We start from the raw sequence: 18,062 nt of genomic DNA, 5'->3' as shown, positions 1-18,062 counted from the left end.
ACATGTATCCCACCCACATATATCCCCATGTTACAGTGTATAGGTAGCAGGTGGACAGGTGTGGATTTTATATGGACATGCATCCCACCCACATATGTCCCATGGTACAGTGCATAGGTAGCAGGTAGACAAGTGTGGATTCTATATGGACATGTATCCCACCCACATATGTCCCATGGTATAGTGCATAGGTAGCAGGTAGACACGTGTGGATTCTATATGGACATGTATCCCACCCACATATATCCCCATGTTACAGTGTATAGGTAGCAGGTGGACAGGTGTGGATTTTATATGGACATGCATCCCACCCACATATATCCCATGGGACAGTGTATAGGTAGTAGGTGGACAGGTGTGGATTCTCTATGGACATGTATCCTACCCACATATGTCCCATGGTACAGTGTATAGGCTGCAGGTAGACAGGTGTGGATTTTATATGGACATGCATCCTGCCACATATATCGACGGTACAGTGCATAGGTAGCAGGTAGACAGGTGTGGATTCTAAATGGACATGTATCCCACCCACATATATCCAATGGTACAGTGTATAGGTAGCAGGTGGACAGGTGTGGATTCTATATGGACATGTATCCCACCCACATATATCCCATGGTAGAGTGTATAGCCTGCAGGTAGACAGGTGTGGATTCTATACAGACATGGATGCCAGCCACATATATCCCATGGTCCAGTGTATAGGCTGCAGGTAGACAGGTGTGGATTCTATATGGACACGTATCCAACCCACATATATACCATGGTACAGTGTATAGGCTGCAGGTAGACAGGTGTGGATTCTATATGGACATGTATCCCACCCACATATGTCCCATGGTACAGTGTATAGGTAGCAGGTGGACAGGTGTGGATTCTATATGGACATGTATCCCACCCACATATGCCCCATGGTACAGTGTATAGGTAGCAGGTGGACAGGTGTGGATTCTATATGGGCATGTATCCCACCCACATTTGTCCCATGGTACAGTGTATAGGTAGCAGGTAGACAGGTGTGGATTCTATATGGACATGTATCCCACCCACATATATCCAATGGTACAGTGTATAGGTAGCAGGTAGACAGGTGTGGATTCTATATGGACATGTATCCCACCCACATATGTCCCATGGTACAGTGTATAGGTAGCAGGTAGACAGGTGTGGATTCTATATGGACATGTATCCCACCCACATATATCAAATGGTACAGTGTATAGGTAGCAGGTAGACAGGTGTGGATTCTATATGGACATGTATCCCACCCACATTTGTCCCATGGTACAGTGTATAGGTAGCAGGTAGACAGGTGTGGATTCTATATGGACATGTATCCCACCCACATATATCCAGTGGTACAGTGTATGGGTAGCAGGTGGACAGGTGTGGATTCTATATGGACATGTATCCCACCCACATATATCCCATGGTAGAGTGTATAGGCTGCAGATAGACAGGTGTGGATTCTATATGGACATGTATCCCACCCACATATATCCAATGGTACAGTGTATAGGTAGCAGGTGGACAGGTGTGGATTCTATATGGACATATATCCCACCCACATATGTCCCATGGTACAGTGTATAGGATGCAGGAGGACAGGTGTGGATTATATATGGACATGTATCCCACCCACATATATCCAATGGTACAGTGTATAGGTAGCAGGTAGACAGGTGTGGATTCTATATGGACATGTATCCCACTCACATATATCCCATGGTAGAGTGTATAGGCTGCAGGTAAACAGGTGTGGATTCTATATGGACATGTATCCTGCCCACATATATCCCATGGTACAGTGAATAGGTAGCAGGTATACAGGTATGGATTTTGTATGGACATGCATCCCACCCACATATATCCCATGGTACAGTGTATAGGCTGCAGGTGATAGGTTTGGATTCTATATGGACATGTATCCCACCCACATATGTCCCATGGTACAGTGTATAGGCTGCAGGTAGACAGGTGTGGATTTTACATGGACATGTATCCCACCCACATATATCCCATGGTACAGTGTATAGGCTGCAGGTGGACAGGTGTGGATTCTATATGGACATGTATCCCACCCACATATGTCCCATGGTACAGTGTATAGGCTGCAGGTGGACAGGTGTGGATTCTATATGGACATGTATCCCACCCACATATATCCCATGGTAGAGTGTATAGCCTGCAGGTAGACAGGTGTGGATTCTATACAGACATGGATGCCAGCCACATATATCCCATGGTCCAGTGTATAGGCTGCAGGTAGACAGGTGTGGATTCTATATGGACACGTATCCAACCCACATATATACCATGGTACAGTGTATAGGCTGCAGGTAGACAGGTGTGGATTCTATATGGACATGTATCCCACCCACATATGTCCCATGGTACAGTGTATAGGTAGCAGGTGGACAGGTGTGGATTCTATATGGACATGTATCCCACCCACATATGCCCCATGGTACAGTGTATAGGTAGCAGGTGGACAGGTGTGGATTCTATATGGGCATGTATCCCACCCACATTTGTCCCATGGTACAGTGTATAGGTAGCAGGTAGACAGGTGTGGATTCTATATGGACATGTATCCCACCCACATATATCCAATGGTACAGTGTATAGGTAGCAGGTAGACAGGTGTGGATTCTATATGGACATGTATCCCACCCACATATGTCCCATGGTACAGTGTATAGGTAGCAGGTAGACAGGTGTGGATTCTATATGGACATGTATCCCACCCACATATATCAAATGGTACAGTGTATAGGTAGCAGGTAGACAGGTGTGGATTCTATATGGACATGTATCCCACCCACATTTGTCCCATGGTACAGTGTATAGGTAGCAGGTAGACAGGTGTGGATTCTATATGGACATGTATCCCACCCACATATATCCAGTGGTACAGTGTATGGGTAGCAGGTGGACAGGTGTGGATTCTATATGGACATGTATCCCACCCACATATATCCCATGGTAGAGTGTATAGGCTGCAGATAGACAGGTGTGGATTCTATATGGACATGTATCCCACCCACATATATCCAATGGTACAGTGTATAGGTAGCAGGTGGACAGGTGTGGATTCTATATGGACATATATCCCACCCACATATGTCCCATGGTACAGTGTATAGGATGCAGGAGGACAGGTGTGGATTATATATGGACATGTATCCCACCCACATATATCCAATGGTACAGTGTATAGGTAGCAGGTAGACAGGTGTGGATTCTATATGGACATGTATCCCACTCACATATATCCCATGGTAGAGTGTATAGGCTGCAGGTAAACAGGTGTGGATTCTATATGGACATGTATCCTGCCCACATATATCCCATGGTACAGTGAATAGGTAGCAGGTATACAGGTATGGATTTTGTATGGACATGCATCCCACCCACATATATCCCATGGTACAGTGTATAGGCTGCAGGTGATAGGTTTGGATTCTATATGGACATGTATCCCACCCACATATGTCCCATGGTACAGTGTATAGGCTGCAGGTAGACAGGTGTGGATTTTACATGGACATGTATCCCACCCACATATATCCCATGGTACAGTGTATAGGCTGCAGGTGGACAGGTGTGGATTCTATATGGACATGTATCCCACCCACATATGTCCCATGGTACAGTGTATAGGCTGCAGGTGGACAGGTGTGGATTCTATATGGACATGTATCCCACCCACATATATCCAATGGTACAGTGTATAGGTAGCAGGTGGACAGGTGTGGATTCTATGTACACATGTATCCCACCCACATATGTCCCATGGTACAGTGTATAGGTAGCAGGTGGACAGGTGTGGATTCTATATGGACATGTATCCCACCCATATATGTCCCATGGTACAGTGTATAGGCTGCAGGTGGACAGGTGTGGATTCTATATGGGCATGTATCCCACCCACATATATCCAATGGTACAGTGTATAGGTAGCAGGTAGACAGGTGTGGATTCTATATGGACATGTATCCCACCCACATATGTCCCATGGTACAGTGTATAGGTAGCAGGTAGACAGGTGTGGATTCTATATGGACATGTATCCCACCCACATATGTCCCATGGTACAGTGTATAGGTAGGAGGTGGACAGGTGTGGATTCTATATGGACATGTATCCCACCCACATATATCCCATGGTAGAGTGTATAGGCTGCAGGTAGACAGGTGTGGATTCTATATGGACATGTATCCCACCCACATATATCCCATGGTACAGTGTATAGGTAGCAGGTGGACAGGTGTGGATTTTATATGGACATGTATCCCACTCACATATATCCCATGGTAGAGTGTATAGGCTGCAGGTAGACAGGTGTGGATTCTATATGGACATGTATCCCACCCACATATGTCCCATGGTACAGTGTATAGGCTGCAGGTGGACAGGTGTGGATTCTATATGGACATGTATCCCACCCACATATATCCAATGGTACAGTGTATAGGCAGCAGGTAGACAGGTGTGGATTCTATATGGACATGTATCCCACCCACATATGTCCCATGGTACAGTGTATAGGTAGCAGGTAGACAGGTGTGGATTCTATATGGACATGTATCCCACCCACATATGTCCCATGGTACAGTGTATAGGTAGCAGGTGGACAGGTGTGGATTCTATATGGACATGTATCCCACCCACATATATCCCATGGTAGAGTGTATAGGCTGCAGGTAGACAGGTGTGGATTCTATATGGACATGTATCCCACCCACATATATCCAATGGTACAGTGTATAGGCAGCAGGTGGACAGGTGTGGATTCTATATGGACATGTATCCCACCCACATATATCCCATGGTACAGTGTATAGGTAGCAGGTGGACAGGTGTGGATTTTATATGGACATGTATCCCACCAACATATATCCCATGGTAGAGTGTATAGGCTGCAGGTAGACAGGTGTGGATTCTATATGGACATGTATCCCACCCACATATGTCCCATGGTACAGTGTATAGGCTGCAGGTGGACAGGTGTGGATTCTATATGGACATGTATCCCACCCACATATATCCAATGGTACAGTGTATAGGCAGCAGGTAGACAGGTGTGGATTCTATATGGACATGTATCCCACCCACATATGTCCCATGGTACAGTGTATAGGTAGCAGGTGGACAGGTGTGGATTCTATATGGACATGTATCCCACCCACATATGTCCCATGGTACAGTATATAGGTAGCAGGTGGACAGGTGTGGATTCTATATGGACATGTATCCAACCCACATATGTCCCATGGTGCAGTGTATAGGTAGCAGGTGGACAGGTGTGGATTCTATATAGACATGTATCCCACCCACATATGTCCCATGGTGCAGTGTATAGGTAGCAGGTAGACAGGTGTGGATTCTATATGGACATGTATCCCACCCACATATATCCAATAATACAGTGTATAGGTAGCAGGTGGACAGGTGTGGATTCTATATGGACATGTATCCCACCCACATATGTCCCATGGTACTGTGTATAGGCTGCAGGTGGACAGGTGTGGATTCTATATGGACATGTATCCCACCCACATATATCCAATGGTACAGTGTATAGGTAGCAGGTAGACAGGTGTGGATTCTATATGGACATGTATCCCACCCACATATGTCCCATGGTACAGTGTATAGGTAGCAGGTGGACAGGTGTGGATTCTATATGGACATGTATCCCACGCACATATATCCAATGGTACACTGTATAGGTAGCAGGTAGACAGGTGTGGATTCTATATGGACATGTATCCCACCCACATATGTCCCATGATACAGTGTATAGGTAGCAGGTAGACAGGTGTGGATTCTATATGGACATGTATCCCACCCACATATGTCCCATGGTACAGTGTATAGGTAGCAGGTGGACAGGTGTGGATTCTATATGGACATGTATCCCACCCACATATGTCCCATGGTACAGTGTATAGGTAGCAGGTGGACAGGTGTGGATTCTATATAGACATGTATCCCACCCACATATGTCCCATGGTACAGTTTATAGGTAGCAGGTAGACAGGTGTGGATGCTATATGGACATGTATCCCACCCACATATATCCAATGGTACAGTGTATAGGTAGCAGGTAGACAGGTGTGTATTCTATATGGACATGTATCCCACCCACATATGTCCCATGGTACAGTGTATAGGTAGCAGGTAGACAGGTGTGGATTCTATATGGATATGTATCCCACCCACATATGTCCCATGGTACAGTGTATAGGCTGCAGGTAGACAGGTGTGGATTCTATATGGACATGTATCCCACCCACATATATCCCATGGTACAGTGTATAGGTAGCAGGTAGACAGGTGTGGATTCTATATGGACATGTATTCCACCCACATATGTCCCATGGTACAGTGTATATGCTGCAGGTGGACAGGTGTGGATTCTATATGGACATGTATCTCACCCACATATATCCCATGGTACAGTGTATAGGTAGCAGGTAGATAGGTTTGGATTCTATATGGACATGTATCCCACCCACATATATCCCCATTTTACAGTGTATAGGTAGCAGGTGGACAGGTGTGGATTTTATATGGACATGTATCCCACCCACATATGTACCATCGTACAGTGCATAGGTAGCAGGTAGACAAGTGTGGATTCTAAATGGACATGTATCCCACCCACATATATCCCCATGTTACAGTGTATAGGTAGCAGGTAGACAGGTTTGGATTCTATATGGACATGTATCCCACCCACATATGTCCCATGGTACAGTGTATAGGCTCAAGGTGGACAGGTGTGGATTCTATATGGACATGTATTCCACCCACATATGTCCCATGGTACAGTGCATAGGTAGCAGGTAGACAAGTGTGGATTCTATATGGACATGTATCCCACCCACATATATCCCCATTTTACAGTGTATAGGTAGCAGGTGGACAGGTGTGGATTTTATATGGACATGCATCCCACCCACATATGTCTCATGGTACAGTGCATAGGTAGCAGGTAGACAAGTGTGGATTCTATATGGACATGTATCCCACCCACATATGTCCCATGGTACAGTGCATAGGTAGCAGGTAGACAAGTGTGGATTCTATATGGACATGTATCCCACCCACATATATCCCCATGTTACAGTGTATAGGTAGCCGGTGGACAGGTGTGGATTTTATATGGACATGCATCCTACCCACATATATCCCATGGGACAGTGAATAGGTAGCAGGTGGACAGGTGTGGATTCTATATGGACATGTATCCCACTCACATATGTCCCATGGTACAGTGTATAGGCTGCAGGTGGACAGGTGTGGATTCTATTTGGACATGTATCCCACCCACATATATCCCATGGGACAGTGTATAGGTAGCAGGTGGACAGGTGTGGATTCTATATGGACATGTATCCCACCCATATATGTCCCATGGTACAGTGTATAGGTAGCAGGTAGACAGGAGTGGATTCTATATGGACATGTATCCCACCCACATATATCCAATGGTACAGTGTATAGGTAGCAGGTAGACAGGTGTGGATTCTATATGGACATGTATCCCACCCACATATATCCCCATGTTACAGTGTATAGGTAGCAGGTAGACAGGTGTGGATTCTATATGGACATGTATCCCACCCACATATATCCAATGGTACAGTGTATAGGTAGCAGGTAGACAGGTGTGGATTCTATATGGACATGTATCCCACCCACATATATCCAATGGTACAGTGTATAGGCTGCAGGTAGATAGGTTTGGATTCTATATGGACATGTATCCCACCCACATATGTCCCATGGTACAGTGTATAGGCTGCAGGTAGACAGGTGTGGATTCTATATGGACATGTATCCCATGGTACAGTGTATAGGTAGCAGGTAGATAGGTTTGGATTCTATATGGACATGTATCCCACCCACATATATCCCATGGTACAGTGTATAGGTAGCAGGTAGACAGGTGTGGATTCTATATGGACATGTATCCCACCCACATATGTCCCATGGTACAGTGTATAGGCTGCAGGTGGACTGGTGTGGATTCTATATGGACATGTATCCCACCCACGTATATCCCATGGTAGTGTATAGGCTGCAGGTAGACAGGTGTGGATTTTATATGGACATGCATCCTGCCACATATATCCACAGTACAGTGCATAGGTAGCAGGTAGATAGGTGTGGATTCTAAATGGACATGTATCCCACCCACATATATCCAATGGTACAGTGTATAGGTAGCAGGTGGACAGGTGTGGATTTTATATTGACATGTATCCCACCCACATATATCACATGGTACAGTGTATAGGTAGCAGGTGGACAGGTGTGGATTCTATATGGACATGTATTCTGCCCACATATATCCCATGGTACAGTGTATAGGCTGCAGGTAGACAGGTGTGGATTTTATATGGACATGCATCCTGCCACATATATCGACGGTACAGTGCATAGGTAGCAGGTAGACAGGTGTGGATTCTAAATGGACATGTATCCCACCCACATATATCCAATGGTACAGTGTATAGGTAGCAGGTGGACAGGTGTGGATTCTATATGGACATGTATCCCACCCACATATATCCCATGGTAGAGTGTATAGGCTGCAGGTAGACAGGTGTGGATTCTATACAGACATGGATGCCAGCCACATATATCCCATGGTCCAGTGTATAGGCTGCAGGTAGACAGGTGTGGATTCTATATGGACACGTATCCCACCCACATATATACCATGGTACAGTGTATAGGCTGCAGGTAGACAGGTGTGGATTCTATATGGACATGTATCCCACCCACATATGTCCCATGGTACAGTGTATAGGTAGCAGGTGGACAGGTGTGGATTCTATATGGACATGTACCCCACCCACATATGCCCCATGGTACAGTGTATAGGTAGCAGGTGGACAGGTGTGGATTCTATATGGACATGTATCCCACCCACATTTGTCCCATGGTACAGTGTATAGGTAGCAGGTAGACAGGTGTGGATTCTATATGGACATGTATCCCACCCACATATATCCAATGGTACAGTGTATAGGTAGCAGGTAGACAGGTGTGGATTCTATATGGACATGTATCCCACCCACATATGTCCCATGGTACAGTGTATAGGTAGCAGGTAGACAGGTGTGGATTCTATATGGACATGTATCCCACCCACATATATCCAATGGTACAGTGTATAGGTAGCAGGTAGACAGGTGTGGATTCTATATGGACATGTATCCCACCCACATTTGTCCCATGGTACAGTGTATAGGTAGCAGGTAGACAGGTGTGGATTCTATATGGACATGTATCCCACCCACATATATCCAATGGTACAGTGTATAGGTAGCAGGTGGACAGGTGTGGATTCTATATGGACATGTATCCCACCCACATATATCCAATGGTACAGTGTATAGGTAGCAGGTGGACAGGTGTGGATTCTATATGGACATGTATCCCACCCACATATATCCCATGGTAGAGTGTATAGGCTGCAGATAGACAGGTGTGGATTCTATATGGACATGTATCCCACCCACATATATCCAATGGTACAGTGTATAGGTAGCAGGTGGACAGGTGTGGATTCTATATGGACATATATCCCACCCACATATGTCCCATGGTACAGTGTATAGGATGCAGGAGGACAGGTGTGGATTATATATGGACATGTATCCCACCCACATATATCCAATGGTACAGTGTATAGGTAGCAGGTAGACAGGTGTGGATTCTATATGGACATGTATCCCACTCACATATATCCCATGGTAGTGTGTATAGGCTGCAGGTAAACAGTTGTGGATTCTATATGGACATGTATCCTGCCCACATATATCCCATGGTACAGTGAATAGGTAGCAGGTATACAGGTATGGATTTTATATGGACATGCATCCCACCCACATATATCCCATGGTACAGTGTATAGGCTGCAGGTGATAGGTTTGGATTCTATATGGACATGTATCCCACCCACATATATCCCATGGTACAGTGTATAGGGTGCAGGTGATAGGTTTGGATTCTATATGGACATGTATCCCACCCACATATGTCCCATGGTACAGTGTATAGGCTGCAGGTAGACAGGTGTGGATTTTATATGAACATGTATCCCACCCACATATATCCCATGGTACAGTGTATAGGTAGCAGGTGGACAGGTGTGGATTTTATATGGACATGTATCCCACCCACATATGTCCCATGGTACAGTGTATAGGCTGCAGGTGGACAGGTGTGGATTCTATATGGACATGTATCACATCCACATATGTCCCATTGTACAGTGCATAGGTAGCAGGTAGATAGGTTTGGATTCTATATGGACATGTATCCCACCCACATATATCCCATGGTACAGTGTATAGGTAGCAGGTAGACAGGTGTGGATTCTATATGGACATGTATCCCCCCCACATATGTCCCATGGTACAGTGTATAGGCTGCAGGTGGACAGGTGTGGATTCTATATGGACATGTATCCCACCCATATTTATCCCATGGTGCAGTGTATAGGTAGCAGGTAGACAGGTGTGGATTCTATATGGACATGTATCCCACCCACATATATCCCATGGTACAGTGTATAGGCTGCAGGTAGATAGGTTTGGATTCTATATGGACATGTATCCCACCCACATATATCCCATGGTACAGTGTATAGGTAGCAGGTAGACAGGTGTGGATTCTATATGGGCATGTATCCCACCCACATATGTCCCATGGTACAGTGTATAGGCTGCAGGTGGACAGGTGTGGATTCTATATGGACATGTATCCCACCCACATATGTCCCATGGTACAGTGCATAGGTAGCAGGTAGACAAGTGTGGATTTTATATGGACATGTATCCCACCCACATATGTCCCATGGTACAGTGCATAGGTAGCAGGTAGACAAGTGTGGATTCTATATGGACATGTATCCCACCCACATATATCCCCATGTTACAGTGTATAGGTAGCAGGTGGACAGGTGTGGATTTTATATGGACATGCATCCCACCCACATATGTCCCATGGTACAGTGCATAGGTAGCAGGTAGACAAGTGTGGACTCTATATGGACATGTATCCCACCCACATATGTCCCATGGTACAGTGCATAGGTAGCAGGTAGACAAGTGTGGATTCTATATGGACATGTATCCCACCCACATATATCCCCATGTTACAGTGTATAGGTAGCAGGTGGACAGGTGTGGATTTTATATGGACATGCATCCCACCCACATATATCCCATGGGACAGTGTATAGGTAGTAGGTGGACAGGTGTGGATTCTATATGGACATGTATCCCACCCACATATGTCCCATGGTACAGTGTATAGGCTGCAGGTAGACAGGTGTGGATTTTATATGGACATGCATCCTGCCACATATATCGACGGTACAGTGCATAGGTAGCAGGTAGACAGGTGTGGATTCTAAATGGACATGTATCCCACCCACATATATCCAATGGTACAGTGTATAGGTAGCAGGTGGACAGGTGTGGATTCTATATGGACATGTATCCCACCCACATATATCCCATGGTAGAGTGTATAGCCTGCAGGTAGACAGGTGTGGATGCTATACAGACATGGATGCCAGCCACATATATCCCATGGTCCAGTGTATAGGCTGCAGGTAGACAGGTGTGGATTCTATATGGACACGTATCCCACCCACATATATACCATGGTACAGTGTATAGGCTGCAGGTAGACAGGTGTGGATTCTATATGGACATGTATCCCACCCACATATGTCCCATGGTACAGTGTATAGGTAGCAGGTGGACAGGTGTGGATTCTATATGGACATGTATCCCACCCACATATGCCCCATGGTACAGTGTATAGGTAGCAGGTGGACAGGTGTGGATTCTATATGGGCATGTATCCCACCCACATTTGTCCCATGGTACAGTGTATAGGTAGCAGGTAGACAGGTGTGGATTCTATATGGACATGTATCCCACCCACATATATCCAATGGTACAGTGTATAGGTAGCAGGTAGACAGGTGTGGATTCTATATGGACATGTATCCCACCCACATATGTCCCATGGTACAGTGTATAGGTAGCAGGTAGACAGGTGTGGATTCTATATGGACATGTATCCCACCCACATTTGTCCCATGGTACAGTGTATAGGTAGCAGGTAGACAGGTGTGGATTCTATATGGACATGTATCCCACCCACATATATCCAGTGGTACAGTGTATGGGTAGCAGGTGGACAGGTGTGGATTCTATATGGACATGTATCCCACTCACATATATCCCATGGTAGAGTGTATAGGCTGCAGGTAAACAGGTGTGGATTCTATATGGACATGTATCCTGCCCACATATATCCCATGGTACAGTGAATAGGTAGCAGGTATACAGGTATGGATTTTGTATGGACATGCATCCCACCCACATATATCCCATGGTACAGTGTATAGGCTGCAGGTGATAGGTTTGGATTCTATATGGACATGTATCCCACCCACATATGTCCCATGGTACAGTGTATAGGCTGCAGGTAGACAGGTGTGGATTTTACATGGACATGTATCCCACCCACATATATCCCATGGTACATTGTATAGGCTGCAGGTGGACAGGTGTGGATTCTATATGGACATGTATCCCACCCACATATATCCAATGGTACAGTGTATAGGTAGCAGGTGGACAGGTGTGGATTCTATGTACACATGTATCCCACCCACATATGTCCCATGGTAGAGTGTATAGGTAGCAGGTGGACAGGTGTGGATTCTATATGGACATGTATCCCACCCATATATGTCCCATGGTACAGTGTATAGGCTGCAGGTGGACAGGTGTGGATTCTATATGGGCATGTATCCCACCCACATATATCCAATGGTACAGTGTATAGGTAGCAGGTAGACAGGTGTGGATTCTATATGGACATGTATCCCACCCACATATGTCCCATGGTACAGTGTATAGGTAGCAAGTAGACAGGTGTGGATTCTATATGGACATGTATCCCACCCACATATGTCCCATGGTACAGTGTATAGGTAGGAGGTGGACAGGTGTGGATTCTATATGGACATGTATCCCACCCACATATATCCCATGGTAGAGTGTATAGGCTGCAGGTAGACAGGTGTGGATTCTATATGGACATGTATCCCACCCACATATATCCAATGGTACAGTGTATAGGCAGCAGGTGGACAGGTGTGGATTCTATATGGACATGTATCCCACCCACATATATCCCATGGTACAGTGTATAGGTAGCAGGTGGACAGGTGTGGATTGTATATGGACATGTATCCCACCCACATATATCCCATGGTAGAGTGTATAGGCTGCAGGTAGACAGGTGTGGATTCTATATGGACATGTATCCCACCCACATATGTCCCATGGTACAGTGTATAGGCTGCAGGTAGACAGGTGTGGATTCTATATGGACATGTATCCCACCCACATATATCCAATGGTACAGTGTATAGGCAGCAGGTGGACAGGTGTGGATTCTATATGGACATGTATCCCACCCACATATATCCCATGGTACAGTGTATAGGTAGCAGGTGGACAGGTGTGGATTGTATATGGACATGTATCCCACCCACATATATCCCATGGTAGAGTGTATAGGCTGCAGGTAGACAGGTGTGGATTCTATATGGACATGTATCCCACCCACATATGTCCCATGGTACAGTGTATAGGCTGCAGGTGGACAGGTGTGGATTCTATATGGACATGTATCCCACCCACATATATCCAATGGTACAGTGTATAGGCAGCAGGTAGACAGGTGTGGATTCTATATGGACATGTATCCCACCCACATATGTCCCATGGTACAGTGTATAGGTAGCAGGTAGACAGGTGTGGATTCTATATGGACATGTATCCCACCCACATATGTCCCATGGTACAGTGTATAGGTAGCAGGTGGACAGGTGTGGATTCTATATGGACATGTATCCCACCCACATATATCCCATGGTAGAGTGTATAGGCTGCAGGTAGACAGGTGTGGATTCTATATGGACATGTATCCCACCCACATATATCCAATGGTACAGTGTATAGGTAGCAGGTAGACAGGTGTGGATTCTATATGGATATGTATCCCACCCACATATGTCCCATGGTACAGTGTATAGGCTGCAGGTAGACAGGTGTGGATTCTATATGGACATGTATCCCACCCACATATATCCCATGGTACAGTGTATAGGTAGCAGGTAGACAGGTGTGGATTCTATATGGACATGTAGCCCACCCACATATGTCCCATGGTACAGTGTAGAGGCTGCAGGTGGACAGGTGTGGATTCTATATGGACATGTATCTCACCCACATATATCCCATGGTACAGTGTATAGGTAGCAGGTAGATAGGTTTGGATTCTATATGGACATGTATCCCACCCACATATATCCCATGGTAGAGTGTATAGGCTGCAGGTAGACAGGTGTGGATTCTATATGGACATGTATCCCACCCACATATATCCAATGGTACAGTGTATAGGCAGCAGGTGGACAGGTGTGGATTCTATATGGACATGTATCCCACCCACATATATCCCATGGTACAGTGTATAGGTAGCAGGTGGACAGGTGTGGATTGTATATGGACATGTATCCCACCCACATATATCCCATGGTAGAGTGTATAGGCTGCAGGTAGACAGGTGTGGATTCTATATGGACATGTATCCCACCCACATATGTCCCATGGTACAGTGTATAGGCTGCAGGTGGACAGGTGTGGATTCTATATGGACATGTATCCCACCCACATATATCCAATGGTACAGTGTATAGGCAGCAGGTAGACAGGTGTGGATTCTATATGGACATGTATCCCACCCACATATGTCCCATGGTACAGTGTATAGGTAGCAGGTAGACAGGTGTGGATTCTATATGGACATGTATCCCACCCACATATGTCCCATGGTACAGTGTATAGGTAGCAGGTGGACAGGTGTGGATTCTATATGGACATGTATCCCACCCACATATATCCCATGGTAGAGTGTATAGGCTGCAGGTAGACAGGTGTGGATTCTATATGGACATGTATCCCACCCACATATATCCAATGGTACAGTGTATAGGTAGCAGGTAGACAGGTGTGGATTCTATATGGATATGTATCCCACCCACATATGTCCCATGGTACAGTGTATAGGCTGCAGGTAGACAGGTGTGGATTCTATATGGACATGTATCCCACCCACATATATCCCATGGTACAGTGTATAGGTAGCAGGTAGACAGGTGTGGATTCTATATGGACATGTATCCCACCCACATATGTCCCATGGTACAGTGTAGAGGCTGCAGGTGGACAGGTGTGGATTCTATATGGACATGTATCTCACCCACATATATCCCATGGTACAGTGTATAGGTAGCAGGTAGATAGGTTTGGATTCTATATGGACATGTATCCCACCCACATATATCCCCATTTTACAGTGTATAGGTAGCAGGTGGACAGGTGTGGATTTTATATGGACATGTATCCCACCCACATATGTCCCATCGTACAGTGCATAGGTAGCAGGTAGACAAGTGTGGATTCTAAATGGACATGTATCCCACCCACATATATCCCCATGTTACAGTGTATAGGTAGCAGGTAGACAGGTGTGCATTCTATATGGACATGTATCCCACCCACATATGTCCCATGGTACAGTGCATAGGTAGCAGGTAGACAAGTGTGGATTCTATATGGACATGTATCCCACCCACATATGTCCCATGGTACAGTGCATAGGTAGCAGGTAGACAAGTGTGGATTCTATATGGACATGTATCCCACCCACATATATCCCCATTTTACAGTGTATAGGTAGCAGGTGGACAGGTGTGGATTTTATATGGACATGCATCCCACCCACATATGTCTCATGGTACAGTGCATAGGTAGCAGGTAGACAAGTGTGGATTCTATATGGACATGTATCCCACCCACATATGTCCCATGGTACAGTGCATAGGTAGCAGGTAGACAAGTGTGGATTCTATATGGACATGTATCCCACCCACATATATCCCCATGTTACAGTGTATAGGCAGCAGGTGGACAGGTGTGGATTCTATATGGACATGTATCCCACCCACATATATCCCATGGTACAGTGTATAGGTAGCAGGTGGACAGGTGTGGATTGTATATGGACATGTATCCCACCCACATATATCCCATGGTAGAGTGTATAGGCTGCAGGTAGACAGGTGTGGATTCTATATGGACATGTATCCCACCCACATATGTCCCATGGTACAGTGTATAGGCTGCAGGTGGACAGGTGTGGATTCTATATGGACATGTATCCCACCCACATATATCCAATGGTACAGTGTATAGGCAGCAGGTAGACAGGTGTGGATTCTATATGGACATGTATCCCACCCACATATGTCCCATGGTACAGTGTATAGGTAGCAGGTAGACAGGTGTGGATTCTATATGGACATGTATCCCACCCACATATGTCCCATGGTACAGTGTATAGGTAGCAGGTGGACAGGTGTGGATTCTATATGGACATGTATCCCACCCACATATATCCCATGGTAGAGTGTATAGGCTGCAGGTAGACAGGTGTGGATTCTATATGGACATGTATCCCACCCACATATATCCAATGGTACAGTGTATAGGTAGCAGGTAGACAGGTGTGGATTCTATATGGATATGTATCCCACCCACATATGTCCCATGGTACAGTGTATAGGCTGCAGGTAGACAGGTGTGGATTCTATATGGACATGTATCCCACCCACATATATCCCATGGTACAGTGTATAGGTAGCAGGTAGACAGGTGTGGATTCTATATGGACATGTATCCCACCCACATATGTCCCATGGTACAGTGTAGAGGCTGCAGGTGGACAGGTGTGGATTCTATATGGACATGTATCTCACCCACATATATCCCATGGTACAGTGTATAGGTAGCAGGTAGATAGGTTTGGATTCTATATGGACATGTATCCCACCCACATATATCCCCATTTTACAGTGTATAGGTAGCAGGTGGACAGGTGTGGATTTTATATGGACATGTATCCCACCCACATATGTCCCATCGTACAGTGCATAGGTAGCAGGTAGACAAGTGTGGATTCTAAATGGACATGTATCCCACCCACATATATCCCCATGTTACAGTGTATAGGTAGCAGGTAGACAGGTGTGCATTCTATATGGACATGTATCCCACCCACATATGTCCCATGGTACAGTGTATAGGCTGCAGGTGGACAGGTGTGGATTCTATATGGACATGTATTCCACCCACATATGTCCCATGGTACAGTGCATAGGTAGCAGGTAGACAAGTGTGGATTCTATATGGACATGTATCCCACCCACATATATCCCCATTTTACAGTGTATAGGTAGCAGGTGGACAGGTGTGGATTTTATATGGACATGCATCCCACCCACATATGTCTCATGGTACAGTGCATAGGTAGCAGGTAGACAAGTGTGGATTCTATATGGACATGTATCCCACCCACATATGTCCCATGGTACAGTGCATAGGTAGCAGGTAGACAAGTGTGGATTCTATATGGACATGTATCCCACCCACATATATCCCCATGTTACAGTGTATAGGTAGCCGGTGGACAGGTGTGGATTTTATATGGACATGCATCCTACCCACATATATCCCATGGGACAGTGAATAGGTAGCAGGTGGACAGGTGTGGATTCTATATGGACATGCATCCCACTCACATATGTCCCATGGTACAGTGGATAGGCTGCAGGTGGACAGGTGTGGATTCTATATGGACATGTATCCCATCCACATATATCCCATGGGACAGTGTATAGGTAGCAGGTGGACAGGTGTGGATTCTATATGGACATGTATCCCACCCATATATGTCCCATGGTACAGTGTATAGGTAGCAGGTAGACAGGTGTGGATTCTATATGGACATGTATCCCACCCACATATGTCCCATGGTACAGTGTATATGTAGCAGGTAGACAGGTGTGGATTCTATATGGACATGTATCCCACCCACAT

Source organism: Ambystoma mexicanum, chromosome 2p, assembly GCF_040938575.1.
Source record: "Ambystoma mexicanum isolate Mex_15411 chromosome 2p, UKY_AmexF1_1, whole genome shotgun sequence".
In the NCBI taxonomy this organism is placed as follows: domain Eukaryota; kingdom Metazoa; phylum Chordata; class Amphibia; order Caudata; family Ambystomatidae; genus Ambystoma; species Ambystoma mexicanum.
Note: the sequence above shows the minus strand (reverse complement) of the source record.